At 38.0% G+C, this 22,194-nt stretch overlaps 1 protein-coding gene across 3 annotated transcripts in view; it reads left to right on the forward strand.

The window, feature by feature from the left end:
- Positions 1-1,735: 1,735 nt before the first annotated feature.
- Positions 1,736-22,194, forward strand: part of SLC41A2 (solute carrier family 41 member 2) — a 100,140-nt gene continuing 79,681 nt past the window's right edge. Inside the window, exons 1-2 of one of the 3 annotated variants that reach the window (XM_033116849.1) lie at positions 12,604-12,853; positions 19,621-19,824. The gene's annotated coding sequence lies outside the window, so the exon portion shown is untranslated. Of the gene's footprint in view, positions 1,858-1,999; positions 2,020-12,603; positions 12,854-19,620; positions 19,825-22,194 lie in introns of those variants that run through there. The other 2 variants (XM_033116850.1, XM_033116851.1) reach the window with 2 other exon arrangements.

A 22,194-nucleotide genomic window follows, 5' to 3' on the forward strand; every position in this document is an offset into this window, starting at 1 on the left:
GTCACTTCTTCAAAGAGATCTTTCTTACCCGGTAGAGCAGACAGGTCCCTAACTCCCAAGCTTTTTCTAGCAGTCATCACAACCGTGACTAAATACACATCCTCAATTCTAAACCACTTGCTTCATATTTTAAGTTGCCAGCAGTCAGGCAGATGATGTAGTAATGTGGTTGTCGTTTGCACACATTAGGACCTAATTTTTCAGAAGGAGGTATCTTTTCATCCACTTCAACCTTGAGCTATTTTCAGGGTTGAAATATAATTTAAGTTTGGATTCTAACTTGAAGCTTAAGATATCTAAAAACTACACACTATGTTGTAGCATACAGAATGAAGAGCACTTGCGTAAACAGAAGGTTGCCTGCCACAGGCTAACTAATGAAATTTAGGGCAGTTGAAACCATCAGTTCTCTGAGAGAAAACGGTGGTAGAATTTTCAAAACCCGGATAGGGTGGCCTCTTCTGTATAAGTTATGTGCAGAAGTCCTGAAAGATTACATGACACAGTGGAGGAACACTTATCTGGTTGAAACTTGACTGCGAGCGAACTTTCAAGAGCAGCTAATTATTTCTGAGTGATATGTAATTAAAAACAGTAAGAACAAAAACAACTGTAAATACAGTCAAAACACTTTTTCCACGTTCCTTGCAATTATACTTTCATTCCTTATGGTGTGTAGGGGGTGAAGATCACCTGCACGGGCTATTAAGAAAGCACGACTGCAGATGGTCATATCTGATACTATGGAGGCACCCTTCACCCTGAAGGTGAAGGTCAAAACTTAGTTTGATTGCGAAGCAAAATTTAAAAATCTGGATAAATGTGCGCTCTGGTGTCCGTTAGCACTTGAAAAGCTCCTACTAAATCAGTGGTGTGTATAGTTACTGGAAGCTTTGATTTAAGGAAAAGAGTGTCACTAGCTGTGTAATCTCTAAAATTACAGTCTCTCCCTTAGAATAAGTGCCTGAGGACTGACATCTTTGTTTTCTTTCACTGAAATAACGCCCCAGGGCGTAGCTCATTACCCAAATCGTATACAAAAGGTGCTCAATAGATAGTTGTTAAGTAAAACAAGTGAGTTCTTGGTTTTACATTGCAAACTTCCATTCCCTTTTACCGAAATTTAAAAACACGTGTGGGCAAACTTGAACAATCTGGTCTCCTACCCATTTCCATAGCGGCCACGCACTCTGCTTCTACACCTCTCTCCCACTGAGGTGCCAAGGAGCTGCCCTAAATCTCATCCCCTTCGTGGTCCGTCCCCTTCTCTCCGATGGTGGCTGAAGCCCGGCTCCTTGTGCGCTGCCCTGCGGAAAGGCACGCACGGAGCTCCAAGTGCCTGGGTTTTACTCGCAGTCTGCGAGAAGGGAAAAGGAACCCAGCTGACCCTTGGCCGAAGAACATAAATCATGAGTCATAGATTTGGGGGTTCGGACCGAGGAGGACTCGTGATGTGGCTGGGCGTGGGTCAGGGGGGATGGAGTGGGATCCCGAAAACAGGCCACACCCCTGTCTCCTGGCAAGCCCCCAGCGCTCTCCTCAGTCGGGTCCCAGCCCGCGTCTTTCAGGGTGTGGCCGAGGGTCCGAGAGAGGGCGGTGCTCGCGCTCCAGGTCGCCGCCCCCGCGGCCACATCACCGGGCGCCGGGTCCCTCCCTGGCACCCCCCCTCCCCCGGCGGCGGCGCGCTTGCGCCTGCGCTGGGTGGCCGCGCGGGGGCGGGGCGGGGCGACAGCAGCCAGCGGGCCGCGGGCGCCGGCTCCCCGGCTGTCAGCGCTGGGCTGCGAGGGCGCGAGGAGGCGCGGGCAGGAAGGACCCGCTGGCCTGGGGCAGCCGCCACCACCGCGGCGGTGGCACTAGGTGAATGCTCCATCCATCCATCCCCCACCCCAGGTGTCTCTGTCGGGTCTCAGTGGGCGGGGTCCCCTCTCCACCCGGCCGCCGCCGCCGCTCTCCGAGGCAGGTGGTAATGGAGGGGAAGTCCCGGCTTTGGCCGCGGCCCCGGGTTCGGGCGCATCCCAGGTACTGGAGGGAGGTGGGGCGGGCCCCCGATCGGGACCCTGTGGCCGGGGCGCGGGGAGACCGGGGGAGCGGGAGCGGCCGTGCGGCAGGGCCCGCCCGAGCTGCGGTGCCCCGTCCTGGCCCGCGGGCGACGCGGGAGCCGGGCCTGCAGCGCCTGCCCCACCTCGGGCGGGAGGGCAGCTTGGCTCTGGGCGCCTGCAGAAGAGCCGGGCAATTGCTGTGGGCCCTGGACACTGGGCCAGATAGCGGGTGGTGGCGGAGTGATGGGTGGAAGGTGAGCACGAATGGAGAGGGATGCGAGACAGGCTGGGGCACAGCCCAGACCCACTGCTTCAGGGCTCAGCAGTCGCTCTGAGTCACCGTGTTCTTTCATCCTTTTCTTTACATGTATGTGAAGTGTACCTCAGTAAAACCCCCCACATGTTCATGAAAGAGATTACATGTACATATGTATTCGATTACATGTATATGTATGTTACATGTATATGTAATCTTTCTGTAATTGAACAATTAAAAATTGATGTATTTTACATACTATAAAATTCTTCCTTGTAAAGTATGGCTTGTAGTATGTTCACAAAGTTTTGCAGTATCACCACTCTGTAAAACATTTTCATCACCCCAAAATGAAATCCTGTTCCCCTTAGTAGTTACTCCTAATTCCTCCTCCTTTGCCTGTCCCCTTGGCAACCACTAATTTACTTTCTGTCTGTGGATTTCCCAATTCTGGAAATTTCATAGAAATGAAATTGTATAATGTAGTTTTTTGGGGACTGGCTTCTTAAACATAGCATAATATTTTCAAGGTTCATCTGTGCCGTCTTGTGTATCAGTACTTTGTTCTTTTCTATGGCTGGGTAATATTCCTTTGTATTAGTGTACCACGGCAGTGCGCTTTGCTTATCCATTCACCAGTGGGTGGATATTAAGGATGTTTCCATTTTTGGGCCATTGTGAATAGTGCTACTATGGACATTTGTGTATGTTTTTATGTGGGCATATGCTTTCATTTCTCTTGGGTGTACACAGATATGTTTAACTTTTGAGTAGCTGCCAAACTTTTCCAAGGTAGCTGCACCATTTTACATTCTCACCAAACTGTGTGAGGGTTCCAATGTCTCCACATCCTCAGCAACCCTTGTCATTGTCTGTTGGCTAATTTTTGTTATAGCCATCCTAGCAGGTCTGAGGTGGCATTGATGTGCGTTTCCCTGATGACTAATAATGTTGAGAACCTTTTTATATGCTTATTGGCCACTCATATATCTTTTATGGAGCAATGTCTGTTCAGATCTTTTGCCCATATTTTAATTGGGTTATTTGTCTTTTTATTGTTGAATTACAATGTTCATGTGTAGAAAAAAAAATCCAGGTTTGGGGGCGAGCCCTGACAAAAAAAGACAATCAACCTGCTATCAAGCCACATAATGCTTCTACTGGGGAAAGTTAAGTAAGACCATTAAGCCTTTCAGAATACCCTGTCAATTCTTGGGCATCTTACTGCCCTTTTCCCTTTTCTGGTATTTTGAGAAAAGCCACAAAAGGTGTGTTGATGACTAGAGTCAAAAGAGACCACACACAGTTTGCATTTTTATATATTCTATACTTGGTTTGAAAAACGTCCCAGTTATCATTTTAATTACAAGTCATTTGTTTTGGTGGCTAGCTAAACAAACTAATACAAATTCGCAAACACCAATTAATTAAAATTTCATATGCTTACTTCTTGGGCAAAGGGGAAGGTCTCGTTTTCCTAAGTTGTGTAGTCGTTTTTACAATTGTATTTATATGTGGGTGGCAAATAAATATTTTTTATGGCGCTGAAGTGAAGAGCCACTTTCAGCTGAATGCTTCTTTGCTGCTTTTGTGGTTAATTTCTGAGCACACACAAATCCACCATTAGCTTCAGATGTTTCATAGCAAAAACTACTGAAAAGGACATGACACTTGCCTCCCAGGAATTCAAGCCCATTTTTTTATTACTCTAACATGACTGTTCAAAAGTACACTACCGGGTGGCTGGTTAGCTCAGTTGGTTAGAGAGTGGTGCTAATGACACCAAGATTTCCAGGTTCAGTCCCCACATGGGCCACTGTGTGGTACGTCCTCCTTAAAAAAAAAAAAAGTATACTACCATATAACAGAAAATAAAATTTTCTGAGTTATAGAAAACAAAATTGAAGAGTTCCAAGTGGAAATAATGGACAAGTAACTCATTAAGAGTGTGTGAAGAGCAGTTCAGTGCTACTAGCAAATTATAAGACAATGGAAATATTATTTTACCCTTTTATGTATCATTGACTTCTTTAGTAGAATGAGGCTAATCATTTCAAAATATAACCTGAGTATATGTTTTTGTTATAGCTAAGGGATTATCAAACATACTGAAGGTATAACCTATCTAACCTAATTCTGATTGCTACTGACTTACCCAATGGATGTATAAATATCTTGTAGCTACAAATGCTTTCACCAGTCGGCCTTCTCTGCCCCCTGGAGTTTTTAGTGTCACTTATTGAGAAGGACTGAAAGTTGATGGCAATGAAAAGTGCAAACACCTTTGGGAACATACTGTCTGGAACACGCCGGTCAGAATGGACCTGCCTCCTTTATGATGGACTTCTAGGCACTCCTCATCTTTTCTCTGAAGTTACTGTAGTTAGATTTCTATAGCTTTAAAAATAAATTTAAAAAAAAATAGCAGGGTTCAAAGGTTTGGGCTGTCAGTCAGATATTCTCTTAATGTGAATGGACCTAATCAGATTGCATTCCCCCTAATCAGCTACATTGAGGAAATGAGAGTTTTGACTAGAGGGGGGCTAGAAGAGGTAGCTGTGGGATCATGGAACATTTAGGAAGTTTGGCCAAAACTTGCTCTATTTCTAACAGTGGATGTTGAAAATGGAGATCTTTGGACAGCATCAGGGATCTGGAAGGTGAGAAAAGAAAAGCACGAATCAGAAACAATTTGAAAGGGAACGTTGTAGATTATAAAGACCGATTGAACTTGTTTAGACATTTTTGCCCAAGAAAACTTCTACATAGAAAAAGTGGAAGAAACCTCCTTTGTTTCATTTCTCTTCCCTTTTGCCCCACCTTGCTCCGCCCTGCCCACTCTTCTCCTAAGACCCAGAATTAGACTGGAATTACTGTTCATGTTGAAGCTTTTCAGTGTGCGAATTTCACCCCTTCTCTCTCCAGATTCTGGTCAAATTGAGATCAGATTCAAGAAGCCAGCTGAGGTTTAAAATAGTTGTTATTTCTGATACAGCTGGATTGGAGAATTTAGCACAGACACGTGCTTACCCTATTCCTTCTTAATTCACCTGTCCACCCGAAACTTTTGCACCTGGAAAACTGCAGGTCTCTCCTCCTCTTGCAGGGAGGGGAAAGCCTTTCCTCAGGGAGTTATCTAACGGGAGTTGGAATAGAAAGGAAAACTTTCTCACCTTGAAGGCATGCAAATCCAAGAGAGCCAGTGAAAGCTCAGGGGTGGGGCTTATCTGGAATATGGACCTTTATCCCCATTTTAGCCACTTAGATAAGTCACTTTCCTGTTCGCGGAACCACTGATGGGATGGAGAGAAAGAGAAGTGTCCCTTCAGTCCTGAGTTCTGGTGTCATTGCAGAGAGGGAAATAAGCAGGAGCTTAATCACCTTTTATATAATTGGAACTAAGGACATGTTTTTCTTGGAAATTGTTTAACAGTTTTTAAGTGGGTGATCATTTCATTGTGTTGTTAAATATATAGATTATTCAAGTCCATTTCCTTATTTTACTCCTGAAATCGTTGTCGAGTGTCTAATATGTAATAGGCACTAGGCTAGACCCTCGGAATTCATCAGTGAACAAAAATGGGTCCTTTCTCTTGTGGAGTTAATAGCCTAGAAAGACAACCGGTACAAGTACAATCACAATAAAGCATAGTAAATGTTAGAAAGCATGGAGTACTTTGGGACCACAGAGGAGGGGGAATAATCTAAGAGGGTCCGGGAAGTAATGTGTAAGAGTTAAGATCATAAGGTAGAATATAAAATAGCCAGGTAAAAGGGAAGAGTGAGCATGAGCCAGAATGTTTCGGGCAAAAGACACGTGGAAAGGCCAAAAAGTGTGCAAGTGGAGTATACTAAAGTATTTTTCAAGCTGCAGCACCTAGGAATCTACCAGTAGATTGTCATATTAACTTAGTGGGTTGTGACTTCTATGTTTTAAAAACGAAAATAGAAAATAAGAGTGTGTTACACATAGATACTTATTAGAGTGTGATGTATAAAGTCAGAACATCCCTACATCAGAGGAAACCCGAGAAGTTCAGTATGAGAACAAATGAAGGTCTTGAGTAGGTGGGGAAGATTATGCAGGATTTTGTTAACCTTATTAAAGACTTTGGATTTATCTTAGAGGAGATGAGAAGGCACTGGAAAGTTTTAATCGGTGCCTGATTAGATTTACATTTTCTAAGATCCCTTGGAATGCCTAGTCTTTACAATATAAACTTCAAATTCTTTGGTGCAGTATTACAAGTATTGCAAAATTGGTTCCAATCTCTTTTTCTAAAGAATCATTCCACTATTTTTGTACTGGACCCTTCCATTTCATAGAGGCCTTGTTTGCATAAATGCCTTTGTACTAAGACCGAAAGATCTGTAAGAGCCGACCTTGCCTCTTGCCTTGTTCATGTTGAATCTATGGCATTTAGCATAGTTCCTGGTACCCAGCAGGGACTAAGCAAATCTTTGCTGATGGAGTGTAAATACTCTTAATATGAGAACTCTTACATAGTAGTAGAAGTGATCTTGATGTTTCTTTCTAGTAATACTTGCTTTTGGAAAAAGAAAAAGGTTTTTTTGTTTTGTTTTGTTTTTTTCAGAAAAATTTTTTTCCTAATTGGAATCATGTGATAGAACCACATTCAATTGTTTAAAAGATAATTTAACAAATAGTACTCTTATGTTGTATGAAAATAGTAGTAGAGGTAAGAAAAAGAACATCAAACTTGCTGATTTCAGGGTTTCTCTTCCCAAGGAATGCAGAGCAATAACAAATTCGTCATGGGAGGAGGCAATCCAGCAGTCATTTATATTTTGTTTGAACAGAGACGCATTCTCTGAGTGCTCATTAAAAGGTATTTTTATAAAGATGGCTGGGGACAAAGGAAATTAAAATGTATCACTCATATGAGATTAATGGAGAGGCAACAGAAAATAGATTTTGATCTTATAAGAAGTAAAAATAGAACATCCGTGGACCCCAAGAACTTACAAATAAGAATTTAATGATGTCAGTTTGTTGCCAGAGAATGATTGTCCTGTCACAATACTGTGACTTCACAGAATTAGACTGTGAAACCCAACTGTGAAGGAAAAATTCTTTCAGGGTATGGTTCTGATAAGTGGCAAGAGAAGTTATGAAAAATTCATGAAAGGTAGAGCGATTTCAAGTTCCGAATCAAATTTCTTTTTAATATACTTTTGAGATGTGGAAGCTTTGCTAATTAGTTTGTAAATTAGATTTTATGTATCTTAAACATGAATGCTAGGATCAAAATTTGCTAATGTAGGATGGCTTTTTAAAACTCATTGAATTTTATATTTTTATGTTCTGCAGAGCCCTATTTTAAGCCGTGCATCGCAGAACTTAAATGGAAACTAACTTGTATAAATTTATCCTAAGGAAATAATTCTAGATATGGGAAAGTATTATGCAAAAAGATGTTCATTTTCACTGCAATATAATTTAGTCAAGAAAATGCCCGGCTATAGGGAAATGATTCATTAAAATGTGGCAATCCACTTGAATAAATTTAACCATGAAAAATGCTTTTTTTAGAGCAATGGTTTCTTATTTATTACTTTTTCAATTAAAAAGTAAAATTGCTCAATATAAACAAAAGTTCAAATAATAGAAAATATGCCGAGTTTAAAAAAGTGAAAATGGTATTTCACATTCCTTTTTACCCCACCAACCTAGGCCAACCCAGTTCTCTAGAGGTCAATGCTCTGAGCACTTACTTTGGTATCTGTCCTTCCAGACTTTTTTCTAACCCAGTGGTTTGCGTACTGTGCACCGAGGAGGGGTTTCAGAGTCTTCTCAAGAGATATTGTGGGAACTGAGTGGGTGGGAACCTGTACCACTTTGTTTTTCCCTGCTTTATATGTTGGGATTTCACGTAAGATTTAATTTAAACAAAGAATTCTTCTGCATTAAAGTTAAATGTTTAAAAACAATTGACTTGATTTAGAAAATGAAGTCCTAAGGCCCCTAGTCAGGAATTCCAGATCTTCCCCAGTTTACTGTTTTGCTGCTTGGTCACGAGAACCTGCTCAGACCTGTCTCTTCATTTTTCCAGCAGTTTTTCTGCTTGGTCACCGTACACCTTGTTAGAATACACATCCTTTTCTCCCCCGCCCTGGCTCTCTAAATCTTACTTGCTCTTTAAAGTTCAGTCCATCATTTTGTTCCTTCCTTCTTTTATCATGTGTTTAGTGAGCAGCTATACTTTGAATAATGTTAAGTAGGGACTATGCATAATTTTGTATCAAAGCTCATAGATTAGTAAAGGGTGACCATGTAAATAAGTGCAGCAATGTATTATAAAGTAAAAGCATTTGGGGTGCAGGTACCAAAGATATAAATGGTCTCTTCCTTCTATACTATCTTATACAAAGAGCATTTTATAATATAGTTACATTTCTGGGTCTTTGGTAATTATTTGTTCATTTATTGATTGATTAATAGAAGATAATACAGAAAGTTTACCTGTGAATCAGGGATGAGACCGGGAAGGAGTTGTTTTCACTCTTGGGCAATCAACTATGTTAAAAAATAACTTGAATCCAGTTTACTGGGGCATGAGCAGAGTTGGGAGGAAGTACAGGCAGGACCTGGGTTCTGTCATCTTTGTCCCCCATGGGCAGTCACACTGATTGATGTACAAGGATTAAAACACAAGAGAATGCCTATAATGTCTTCCTTTTCATTATCTGGTTAGTCAGAAAGTCGTGAATTCAAGTCCTGTGTCTTATCTTACTAAATGTATAACTTGGGCATATTACTTCTCTGAGACTCAAGTTTTCTAAACTGTAATGTATGAACAGGTCTAGCTCCAAGGGTTTTAAAAAAGATTATATGAGATAAGTACATATAAATGAAGCCTATTCTTTTTGCTTTAAGTGGTATTGATGTTCTCTAAAATGGGTCATTGTTCTCCTTTGGGTTTAAATTTTTTATATATTTTAGAGAATTTGTGGATTTGGAGGATTTATGGAGTCTTCTAATTCTTTGAAGAAGTGTTGGTTTCTTTGGTTTTAGTCTGAGAGTGGTGTTTTGATAAGCTATTTCTATTTTTGGTAGGGTAAGTATAAACAATGTAGGAAAGTCAGAGAGCCCAAGGAACATATAGTGGGGAAATAAATCTTTTTCATCACTATCCAGCATATTCTCCTGGGACTTAAAGCAGACTGTTATATCTACGTATGTTCAAAAAAGCAAAATTAGTAGGTAGCCCCAGAGTCTAGAGCCTGGCCTGCTATTTTTTTTTATTACATCTGCCACTTTCCTCTATCTTTTAGATAACAAACAATTAATAAAGAATTTTAACAGTAGCATTCTCATTCTCTTTAAGAAGAAAATAGAAAATTCTTGTACTCTAGTATTTCTAAATTGTAAGGTTTCAAAATAACTCCAGGAAAACTCATGATGGATTCTACCTTTCTAATGCGTCATCTTCTGGGGGGGCAGACTTAGGTCTCTAATCCAGAATAAATCTTACCGTATGGATTAAGATAGTGTGTTTTATTTGCTGATTGTAAAAATGCTATTTAGATATCTTCCTTAAATTAAAAGATACAGCAGATACGTTATTTAACTTTAACAACAGTCTCAGAGCTACTTCCTATGCCAGTTTTCCTTTCTTTTAAAAACATTGTGGTTTCCTGAAGACTTGCATTGTTCAGTATATATAGCTACTATTTAGTGTGTATATATACTGATCAGTGTGTGTGTGTGTGTGTGTGTGTGTGTGTGTGTGTGTAAGTAAAAGACTTTATATACAGGATGGCTAAATTGTATAAAATGTAAATATTAAACTTCAGTTGATTTTTTTAGAGAAGATTAAAGCAAAATAGTTGATCTGAAAATTACGAACCACAATGTATAACAGGTTTGTGATTGTATGGTATAGTCTATTCCTTAGTAAGGGGAGGACAAGGTGGAAAGTTAGGTTTTGAACCATTTATAAAAATGTGTAATGATGATGGTGAATAATGATAATAATTAGCTAACATTGATTGAAGGCTCAATACACTGTCCTGAGCACCTGACACATATTAAGGCACTTAATCCTCACAAGAACCCAATGAAGGAGATAGTTTCTTCATGAGGAAACTGAGGTACAGAGGCAGCGGTCCCACCACTAGTAAAAGTCAGAATATAAGCCACAGAAGTTTGACTTCATGCCCAACCTCTTAACTATTATCACTATCATTAGTGTGTTGACATTTCTTGACATTTTATTTTTTGGAAGAAAATCACCTCTCTTAATTGAAGTGTGAAGATTTGCTGAGTAAGTCACCTAAAATTCCCTCATAAAATCACTCAATGCAAGTCATGTTATTGATTTATTAATTTAGCGCAAGCATAACAGATATCTCAGTAAGTTTTGTACAGTTTCAAACATAGCATAAAACATTTGCCAGTGATTCCACATGAGTCAAACAACTTTGAACAGGCAGTTAATAAGTCTCCTTTCAAAATACATTTCACTGAAATCTGTCTACTCACTCAGGTAAGGGATTTTGGTAATCTAAATTTAGAGTTGGTAATCTAAATTTAGCCTCAGATTACTCCTTAGAGCAAAATCTATTCCTTTCTCAATCCCTGGTGGCAGCGGTTAATAGGCAATCTCAGTATGTGTTTGAGCATTAGCAAGGGAGAAAAAAATTTTAATCATTTAATGTTTTATAATTTTTAAAGAAACAATGAGGTCATCTTTCTGGGAAACACCTTCCGGGACTCTTCGTTTGTTTGGAGGTACTATTGTTTGGATTATGTGGTGGATTATGGGGGCGCACCATAGAGGAGATGGTTATCACGCCCTGCTGATGAGTTTGGTGGGGCAGAGGTAGTTATTGAATCACCATCGTCTAACAAATCCATATGATGCAAATGAAATCACGGCTACAGAAAAAAGAATACAGTGGCGTGGTGGTTGTCTGAAAATGTTTAGGATGTGCTGACTGAATGAAAGCCATTGCCTTTTAATTATATTGCTCTTACTGGGCAATGTGTGGAGAGGGAGAAGTCGGAAAGAAAGAAGAAATTTTAGAGCTCCTGGGAGTTTTAGAGAGAAGAAACTGGAAGTAGCCGTTAAAAATAACTTTGTAAGATAATATTGATAAGGAAAATTTTTTGATATTTTATGAAATGCAAAAAGCAGCATGCAAAACAACATGTACAATATGAGCCTATTCTTATTTTAAACATATAGAGTGTATATGTTTAAAACAAGAATATAATGTATAGAAAAAAATACGAGGTGTGATCAAAAGGTAGGGTGAATGTTTAAATTAAAAAAAATTTATTGCAGTAAAAGACACATTGCCATTAATCAGCCTCAAAATACTCCCCCTCGCTTTGAACACACTTATCCCATCATTCTTGCTCCTTTCTGAAGCAGTTCTGGAAGTCCTCTTTCGTGAGTGTCTTTACTTCATCCTCCATCATGACAATGCTCCGTGTCACACATCGCTTCTGGCACCGCAATTTCTGTCAAATAAAAACATAATAGTGTGTCCTCATCCACCTTATTCCCTGGATCTGGCACCGTGCAACTTCTGGCTCTTCCCCAAAGTCAAAATGACCAGGAAAGTAAACATTTTGAAGTGATTCAGGACACTGAGGCAGCCACAACAGCGCAACTAAAGACACTCATGAAAGAGGACTTCCAGAACTGCTTCAGAAAGTGGCAAGAACGATGGGATAAGTGTATTTGAAATGAGGGGGAGTATTTGAAGGGGGTTAATGGCAATGTGTCTTTTACTGTAATACTTTTTTTAAACTTAAACATTCACTGTATTTTTTTTTATCACACCTTGTATAGTAATGTCATCACATACACCAACATGTGATCAATGATTACCTCTGGATGATGGCTTTCAAGAATAAACGATTTCTGTTTATCCTTGGCTCTTTTTTCTCTTTTTTTCTTCTTTCTTTCTTTTCTTTTCTTTTTTTTTTGCATTGAGCACATACTGTGGAAAAAAATAACAAAAGCGAACTCTATGGCAGTGGACATTAGAAGCACTGTGTTTCAAATGAGGTGGGAAACAAAGGTAGTCAGGATATTTTTATGAGCAAAGACCATTATATGGCAACTAAGTTGGTTTAGGGGTGGCTATGGAAGTAGTTTTAGCTTAAACTTCACGTTGGATTTAGAGCCTTTCAGAAAATGGCTTCTTTTTTTTTTTTTTCAACTGGCATTTAAATAAAAGAGTGCACAGCCCTGACCAAAGGGTAAAGGAGACTTGATTGCAGGGAATAAATATAGTGAGTTAGGTAATTGTTTCAGTTTGATGCCAAGATAATTCAGTAACAACACTGTGTACCTGTGGTTTTTCTAATCTGCATATAGTCTCCGAGTGAGTTTGTGCGGTGGAACATATTTCGCAGTCCTGTGTACCAGGGAGCACTCTGGAGGGAGAGTACAGTTTGGGGAAGGGAGATCTGGCTTCATCTCCCTGGGTGAAGATGTCCCAGCGAGGGAAGGTGTTAGGCCACCGCCTGAGGAAGACCTCAGAGTAGGAGCTGTCCCATTTCATCACCCAATGGAAGAAGGTAATGTAATTTAGTGCGACCTGCTCATCCGGGTAGCTTGCCGCGTCACCTCCAGGACAGGGGAAAGAGAAGGCCCTGGATGAATAGAAGTGTCCTGAGTAAATATTTGAAGTGGGATAGCTGAAATTATGAGACACTCTTAGTCTTAAAATGTAGAAGAAAAACGATAAGCTTCCATGTGGCAAATCATTTTTTTCTCTCACTTTTCTTCAAAAGAAAGTTTTGTTTTTCTTGTAAACTTTGGCACATTAGCTTCCTTTCTTTCCCTTTTCTTAAAAAGGTGATTTTTTTTTTCTTTTAAACTTAGACACATTAGCATCCTTTCTGAACCTTAAAATTCTGGAAGCTTTTATTTTCAATTTTCAGTTTATACAAAGAGTCAAGTGTATATTATAAAAGGTCCCAGAAGTGGGTTTGTATTTTTAAAACTGAATTCTTTCTAAGAGTAGAAAGGATGTGATACGGGTAAAAGTATGAAAGTATACTTTTGTATAAGTTCTGAATAATAATTTCTACTCATTTGAAATGCTGATGAACTCTTCTTACCTAGTTTCTAAATTTAGGTGTTTTAGATTTATAAGTGCCAAAGAAAACCACCAGTAAGGAAATATTTGTTTCATTTTGTACACTATCTTTTACACAAAAATGTTGAGTCAGTTTATAAAAGCAACACCTAAAAGAAATATTGGTTAAAAACAAAAAAGAATTCCAAAACCAGCACCAAAGAAAATAAAACTAAGAGTATCATGTTAAGATGAATAAATTGAGCATAGATTTGAGATGCAGATATAGCTGTAAATTTCCTTGCTGGTAAAGTTTTAAAAAGATGGTTCAGTCTTTATTAAAGAAAACGAAAGATACCAGTTTTCTGTAGCAAGCCTTTCAGTAGCTATAATTTCTAAATAAAAAATAAAAATACCAGTTTTCTGTAGCAAGCCTTTCAGTAGCTATAATTTCTAAATAAAATTTCATGTGACTCTATATAGGCCAAGATAATTGAGTAACAACACTGTGTACCTGTGGTTTATCTAATTTGTCTATAGTCTCTTGTAGCGAGTTTGTGCAGTGATTCATGAGGAGGTGATGTGTTTTCAATAGTAGTTTGCAGGAAATTAATGAATATCAAATGCATGTCAATTACAGAAGACAATTATTGTTTGATAGTTATTTTGGAATACAATACATGTAAGCAATGTTTAAGATAGAGTAGGGGAAATATACTTTTTTTTGTTACTGTTTAAAAGTAGTTTCTCAACTTTTAACAGATTTCAACAGATTTCTCTGATTCAGCTCATTTGCTATCCAACCATTCATTGAGTTGTTTCAAACAGTAGCACTAACTGGTATATCTGGTAATTGTTTGTTTCCTGTATTATAAAAATTATTTATGTATTGCGATCAATTTAATCTGAATACCTAGTTAAATGATTAATTTTTTTTCTGCATACTTTTCAGTTGGTTGGTTTGATAGGTGTGAGATATAATCTAATTAATGGCAGTTGGTAGAATGAATTCTACTTTGTTTATGTAATACACTTATGTAGTTCTTGGACACACACCGTATTTATTCTGTCAACATTTCTCAATAAGTAGAATTGGCTTAACTGTGGATTGTGTTTTAGTTGATTCATTGGCTTGTTTTTCTTGTAGCTTTCTTCCAAATAAAGCATTCTTTAAACAAATTCTTTTAATTTGTTTTTTTGTTTGTTTGTTTGTTTTTTGTTGGTTTTTTTTTGTAGTGGAGTTGGGGGTTGTGATTCTGAAAACAAACAATCAGTTGGTCTGGGTCTGGTTTCCTTTGAAAAATTATTTGAGAGGTATTGAGGATTTATTATACAGAGGTTCATTATACCCACTGATTATTTCTCTGAGTTTAAACAAATTCTTTACAAATGTTTGGTTGTCTTTTAGGCATATAGACACTTTAGGATTGCTAAATTTCATGACATTAGCCTTTTCTGTCAGTGGGCAATCTTAGAAATGAGTGATATGTTTTATGGAATCAGCTAGCTTTTGGATATGAGTAGCTGAATCATGTCTATGACTTCTCAAGCTTTTGTGTTTGTTAGAGAATATCATGAACACCAAATTTTCTAGCAATCCAGTGTGATTGAAATGGCAGTTAATTGTCCTTTAACTTTGTTCCCACTTGTCAGGAATGTTTGAAATCACTACCTATTACCTGAATGAAACCTATGTGAGGGCTTGAATTCAGTTTAAGAACACAGTTTCCAGTTTAAGCCAAAGAAGTGAAGATTTTAAAAAGAAGGTATGTATTTCAGCCCAAAAAAGAAAAGAGGAAGAGATACTTTCATTTCATTCCACTTTAGAGGTGGCAAGCCTTTTAATCAGGGAGGACAGTTATTTATGAAGTAGCATTTCTTATATTTCAGTTTCCAAGTACTTTTAAATGAGCTGAACAATGATAAAAATTATAGGACAAGGTATGTACATTACTGTAACTCAGCTGTTCCAATTTGAGACTTACACCTTGTAATGTATGTGGGACAGTTATTGACTGGTCTTACCTCCATTCTTTAGAATTGTTACCATGGGATACATAGTTCCTTTTTCTTGGTTAACTACAGGAAGTGAGCAGAAGAGATCCATATACTTTTTTTTCTAGTCATACATTCTTAACTGGATACCGTGAATTATACTTCTGCCCAGCAGCAATAGTACATTTCAAATTTAAGAGATTTCTTTTACATCACTATATTGATTTTTCACATTTGAGAGGGTCAAACAATATGTTAAATATCACAGGAAACACATGATGTCAATTCTGTCATGTGGAAATTGGCAGTGGGAAACCAAGTGGATACTTTCCACTTTTAAAAAACAATTCTTTTCATATATACATATATATATATATCAATTATAATTGACATTCAGTATTATATTAGTTTCAGGTGTAAAAAATTCTTTTTTTAAACTGATAGCAAATTTTCTAACTGTGTTTCGGGCATTTCATTTTGACTGTTCTTTCCTCTCTGTTCCCTTAATCGTACATTAATTTGGGTAGATTCCTTTGAGGTGGTGTACTTTTATTGTGACCTTTTGAATGAGGTGACAGTTCTTGGGTGTTAGGAACAATTTGGTAGAAGGTGTAGAAGTAGGGAAGCTGAATAAAGGAAATTTGGTTGAATAAAGGAGGTTTAGAGAAGAATAAGAGAATAATTGATCTGGTTTAGGTAATCTAGTAGAAGGCATTGAGTCAGTGTGAAACAGTTGGTAACTAAAAATAAGCTATGTCGGGAGCTCAGTGGACGAGAATAATGAAATCAAAGGGCTAAAAATGAGCAGCAGTTTTAGTAATAGCTGTAGAGCTAGCTCACCGGGAGAAGAGAGTTCTTTAATCCAGTGGTCGAGGATGACTTCTCAAGGGTGAAGGGCTTGGCAATGAGGTCATGGCTGGACAGGAGGAAGTGACGTCAGAGTGAACCTGAGAAAAGCAAAGGATGATTATTTATAAGCTGTTTGGAATATGTGCTGAGAGATTATTTGATGGTAACTTCTTTAGGAAAAGGGAATTTTGGATAAGAAATGGAGAAGTTGGGGAGTTCAGATGATGAAATTGATGTCTAAAACGCTTTTACAAGTAGTTTTTGCTTGAATGGAAGGAGTTAATCACTGAGAGATTGGTGAGGATTTAAGTTTACATAGGTTTGGATCTTTAAATGGAAATCGTTGAAGAAAACTGAGTAATCAAAAGTATGCAATATAGAGAGCTATAAAGTCACCCTGCTGTTTTGGTGCTGCAAAAAGCAAACTCAGTAGACATGATCCTTCTTTACAATTAAATAATTAATTGTACTTACTGGGTATTATTCAAAAGAATGTACCAATTTTTTTTATAAAACAAGGAAATAATTTGTACAAAATCAGCTAAGGTTTAGTTTTGTTTGGCGTGATCTTTCTAGAAAGCTAATTTAATTGACCACATAATACATCCTGTTTTTGTAATTGTCTACATTTTAGTAGCAAACACAAACAAAGAAGACAAATATTCAAAGAGAAAGTGAAAGGAGCAGAATGCATACTTGCAGAGTGGGAAAAATAAAAATATGTACGTAATAACCACAATACGACTTGACTTCTAGGTTTTGTATGTGATAGTACCCGTGCTTTTATGTTTATTTATACAAATGTAACGTACCCACTTCATCAACAACTGTTGAGATTTTTTTTTACTAAATGTGGTAGTTAACTGGTAATAGATTACACCGAAACCTTTTTAGTGTTATGGGAAGATAACGAAGTATTAAACTCCCATATAGTGCCTTTCTTAGTAATCCCACATGATTTAGGCCTGCTAACTCATAGCTCTGCTGGGTTTAACTCACAGCTCTGCTGGGTTTTTCGAGTGTTATTATTTAACCTTTGCAGTGGGACAGATTGCCTACTCCAGCACAATGGACAGGCTTTCTCTGAGATAACTGGTTTAGTGAATCAACACATGTACCATACACTTCTTTTTCTTAACTTGTCAACATAAGGAATTTCAGCAGTAATGTTTTTCGTTTTGGTAACTAAATTGAATGTATAAACAGTGTAGTATTAGTTTATTTTCCTTTAAGTCAGTTGTTCCCTGACAACTCTGTAGACCAGTGCTAGCCCATGAAAAAGCTTTCATAAGGAACATGGAGTGAGTTTTTCATAAATCTAAATACGTTCAATGGAAACGTGGTCTTTTAGTCTGAGAGTTTTGTCCTTCTACATTTTTGATGTTAAAATGTAAACTTAATTTTTAGAGAAAGACTTAAAAAAAAATTTTAAATTATATGTATATACTTTTAAATATTTTTCTTGTTTTATTGGGATATAATTGGCATACATCATTGTATGAGTTTCAGGTATACAGCATAAAGGTTAGATTACATATATTGTGAAATGATTACCACAATAAATTTAGTTAACATCCATCATTCCTGATAGATACAATAAAAACATACAGAAAAAAGAAAAGAATGTTTTCTTTGTATGAGAACTCATAGGATTTACTCTCTTAACAACTTTCATATTATCTCATACAGCAGGTGGTAACTAATTCACCGTGCTGTACATTATATCCCCGGTACTTACGTATCTTATAAATGGAAGTTTGTATCTTTTCACCACCTTCTTCCAATTTCCCCTTTTGCCCCCCACCTCTGGTAACCACAAATCTAATCTCTTTTTCTGAGTTTTTTTTTCAATTCCACATATAAATGAGGTCATATACTATTTGTCTGTTTGTCTGACATTTCATCTAGCATAATGTCCTCAAAGTCCATCCATGTTGTTGCAAATGGCAAGATTTCCCCATTTTTTTATGGATGAATTATATCCAACTATCTATCTATCTCATAACATCTTTACCCATTAATCATTGATGGACACTTAGGTTGTTTCCACGTCCTGGCTATTGTAAATAATGCTGCTATGAACATGGGGAGTGCACATATCTTTATGAGTGTTTTTGTTTCCTTTGGATACATACCTAGAAGTGGGATTGCTGGATCATAAGGTAGTTCTATTTTTGATTTTTTTGAGGATCCTCCATATTGTTTTCCATAATGGCTGCACAATCCCACCAACAAAGCATTAGGGCATCTTTTTCTCTACATCCTCACATTTGTAATCTCTTTTTGAGAATGGCCATTCGAACAGGCACAAGGTGGGAAACATCGTTTTTAACTTGGTAATATTTTGGGGGAAATTTGACTGGTTAATGAGATCTAAATGTTTGGCAGCCACTGTTTTAAAACTCTTTAACCATCGACGGAACCCTTAATCAGAGACACTCCTCTAAACTAAAATAGATAGGACTCTGTGGGTTAGATTCCTTTTTAAAATACATACTTTTTTGCTTAGCTTTCCTTAGGTGTGCTGCGGTGAACAGTTCAATGAACAATTCCAAACTCTCAGTGGCTTTCAGCAACAGCTTTATTTCTCTCTCGTGGTGCGTGTTGCCCGTGTGTTGCTGTGAAATGGCTCTGCATGTATCTTTGGTCACGGACACAGTCTAACGGAGCAGCACCTACCTAGGACATGCCGTTCTCATGACAGAAGGAAAAGGGGAAATAGCTGAACTGTTTTTGCCTGTAGGTGCCATAGCTGCTCTCCTTCTATTGGCCAAACCTGGTGTCAGTGGAGATGAGGAAGTAGAATCCTCCCGTGGTAACATGGCAACAGGTAGCGGTAAACCTCTTATAGGAGGGGAGCAATAACGAAATCTGTCACAATATCACTCCTACTGAGCACTCATGCGATGGATATGAATAGTTTCAAGAACAAGAATAAACACTTAGGTATCCACTACCCAGTTGAAAAAATAAATATAACCAGTACCTTTGAAGCCCCCTGTGTGCTTTTATACAACTTACCCAAATGTAACCATTCTCTTGGATTTTGTCTATCATACCCTTCTTCATATATTCCGTTGTGTGAATGTCCCATAATTTCTTTTCTCTTGAGTGAATCCAGCTTTTTGCTAGTATGAAAATGTTGCTAAGGACATTCTTTTGTGTCTTCTGATGTACAGTACAAGAGTCTCTCCAGGCTCTATACTTAGGGGTGGACTTTTGGAATGCAGGGCATAAGACTCTTCGATTTTAGTAGATAACACCAAATTGTTTTCCAAAAAGTGCACAGCCCTGACCAAAGGGTAGAGGAGACTTGATTGCAGGGAGTAAATATAGTGAGTTAGGTAATTGTTTCAGTTTGATGCCAAGATAATTCAGTAACAACACTGTGTACCTGTGGTTTTTCTAATCTGCATATAGTCTCCCGAGTGAGTTTGTGCGGTGGAACAGATTTCGCAGTCCTGTGTACCAGGGAGCACTCTGGAGGGAGAGTACAGTTTGGGGAAGGGAGATCTGGCTTCATCTCCCTGGGTGAAGATGTCCCAGCGAGGGAAGGTGTTAGGCCACCGCCTGAGGAAGACCTCAGAGTAGGAGCTGTCCCATTTCATCACCCAATGGAAGAAGGTAATGTAATTTAGTGCGACCTGCTCATCCGGGTAGCTTGCCGCGTCACCTCCAGGACAGGGGAAAGAGAAGGCCCTGGATGAATAGAAGTGTCCTGAGTAAATATTTGAAGTGGAATAGCTGAAATTATGAGACACTCTTAGTCTTAAAATGTAGAAGAAAAATGATAAGCTTCCATGTGGCAAATCATTTTTTTCTCTCACTTTTCTTCAAAAGAAAGTTTTGTTTTTCTTTTAAACTTTGGCACATTAGCTTCCTTTCTTCCTTCCCCTTTTCTTAAAAAGGTGATTTTTTTTTCTTTTAAATTTTGACACATTACCATCCTTTCTGTCCCCTAAAATTCTGAAAGCGTGTTTTAATATGTCTAATTTTCAGTCTGCTGGGTGTAAATCAGATTCCATTTTGAATGTACAGGGAGGTGCGTCTCAAACGTTCATGTTTAAGTTTCACACACCACTTGGGGATGCTATTAAAAGTGCAGGGTTTGATTCAGTAAGTTGGGGGAGGGGTGAGAGCTGAGAGCTTGCATCTCTAACAAATTCGCAGGTGATGGACCACAGACCATACTTTGAATAGCAAGTGTCTCTAAGGCACTAAAAATAGAGTTACCCTGTGTTGGCTGCACATAGCTCCTAAGGAGTCTTTAGAACAAAACTGCACAACATTTGATACAGCCAATTCAATCTAAGGGTTTTGAATCATGCCTGATATTTTTATTGACATTGCATGAGCATGTAAAGAATTTTTTTTTAATGTAGCAGTCTGAGGGAAAAAAAGCACCAAGCCACAACTTTAACCACTCTGCTTGTCGTACATACTACAGATGGTTTTTTTTAAAAAAGCTTCCTGTCTTGTGCAAATATTGGCCATTAGTGAATAAAGCCATTAGAAAAATAAAGGTCTTATTTTTTTCTTCCTAAAGGATTTATTACTTTATAACTTACAAAGCAAATTCAGAATTTAAACCTGAGCCACTAAAGTTTTAAAGACACTCTCTGTTTTGGCTATGTTGGTTCTGGATTAATCTAACCTAGTAAGTAGCTAAAGAGTGACCTATAAATATCTCCACTAACATTTTTTATCTTAAGCATCGCTAAACTAGGGTAAACTTTGACCAATTCTATTAACTTATTTTTTAAGTTTTTACTTGTTTCTACTCATATTCATGGATGAATAATAATACAGAATAACTGATATTTAGTATAATATATCATATAAATTTCAATTTATTTTTATATATATGTACATTATCCATTTTAAATCAACCACAAAATATTTTGATTGTAACCCATTATGCAACAAGAAGAGTTTCTAAGTGATTTCTTGAAAGGAGGAAAGTTTAAGGGATTTTTAAGGGCACTAATAGACCTCATCAATAATCAAGTATTAGAATAACTGATGATCACTCAGGAACTGGATGAAATGAAGGATAAAATAAAAATAAACACATTTTCCTCAGTGCACTATGGTGACTTGTGGTCCATGGCATGCGCTTATAGAAAGATAATTTCTACTACCAGATTGCATTATTGAAAAAATAGCTGTTAAAACAGAAACACCACTCATACTAGCTTCAGCAATGTTGGGGTTTTATTGACCCATATAACTGGAAAGAACAAGGTTGGAAGGGGATTTAAATAAATGAAATAGAGGTTTTAATTACGCTGCCAGGACTCTTTCATCATGGCTTAGCTTTGGTTCTCTCTTTCTATGGATCTTCTCATGTAGATGGGCTTTCCTCTAAGTGGTAGTGATGGTGGTGGTGGTAGAGGAAACCTTTTGAGGAGGAAGATATAGTGATGACTTCAGAAATACGTTATTCCAAAGGGAAGTGAGAAAACGATCCCAGAGGGCTTCCACTCTAAAGTAGCCCTGTAAATCATTCATTTGCCTTTATAGCCTTTGTCACAAATTATCTCATTTATTTATTTGCTTACCTGATTGTTTTTCCTCCCCATCAGAAGCAGGAATGGTACCTATTTTATTAATCATGTAATCTAGCAGGCAGTCAGGAAATAGTAAGCCAAAAAATATATGAAATTTCAGGGAAAGACTCAGATCCTGCTTGAGCCACCTGTCAGTAAGTGGCCTGGAACTATAATTGATAGACCTACCAGAACCTCATGGAATAGGGGAAGGACAATTTCACACAGGAAGTGGAAATACCATTAGTTAAAAAAATTGGGGAAAGATGCTGAGCAAACAACAAGAATACATGTCCACCATTTGTGTTTTATGTTCTTTAAGCACGGTTGAATATTTCACCCAACTGCCCAGTCTGTGTGTAAGATTCTGCAGTACTTTGAGGGTGCTTTGAGGGTGCTTGGATGGAGTGGAGCTGAAATCCAGCTCAAAGCTCCACTCACGGGG

This window comes from Rhinolophus ferrumequinum, chromosome 10 (assembly GCF_004115265.2).
Source record: "Rhinolophus ferrumequinum isolate MPI-CBG mRhiFer1 chromosome 10, mRhiFer1_v1.p, whole genome shotgun sequence".
Lineage (NCBI taxonomy): Eukaryota > Metazoa > Chordata > Mammalia > Chiroptera > Rhinolophidae > Rhinolophus > Rhinolophus ferrumequinum.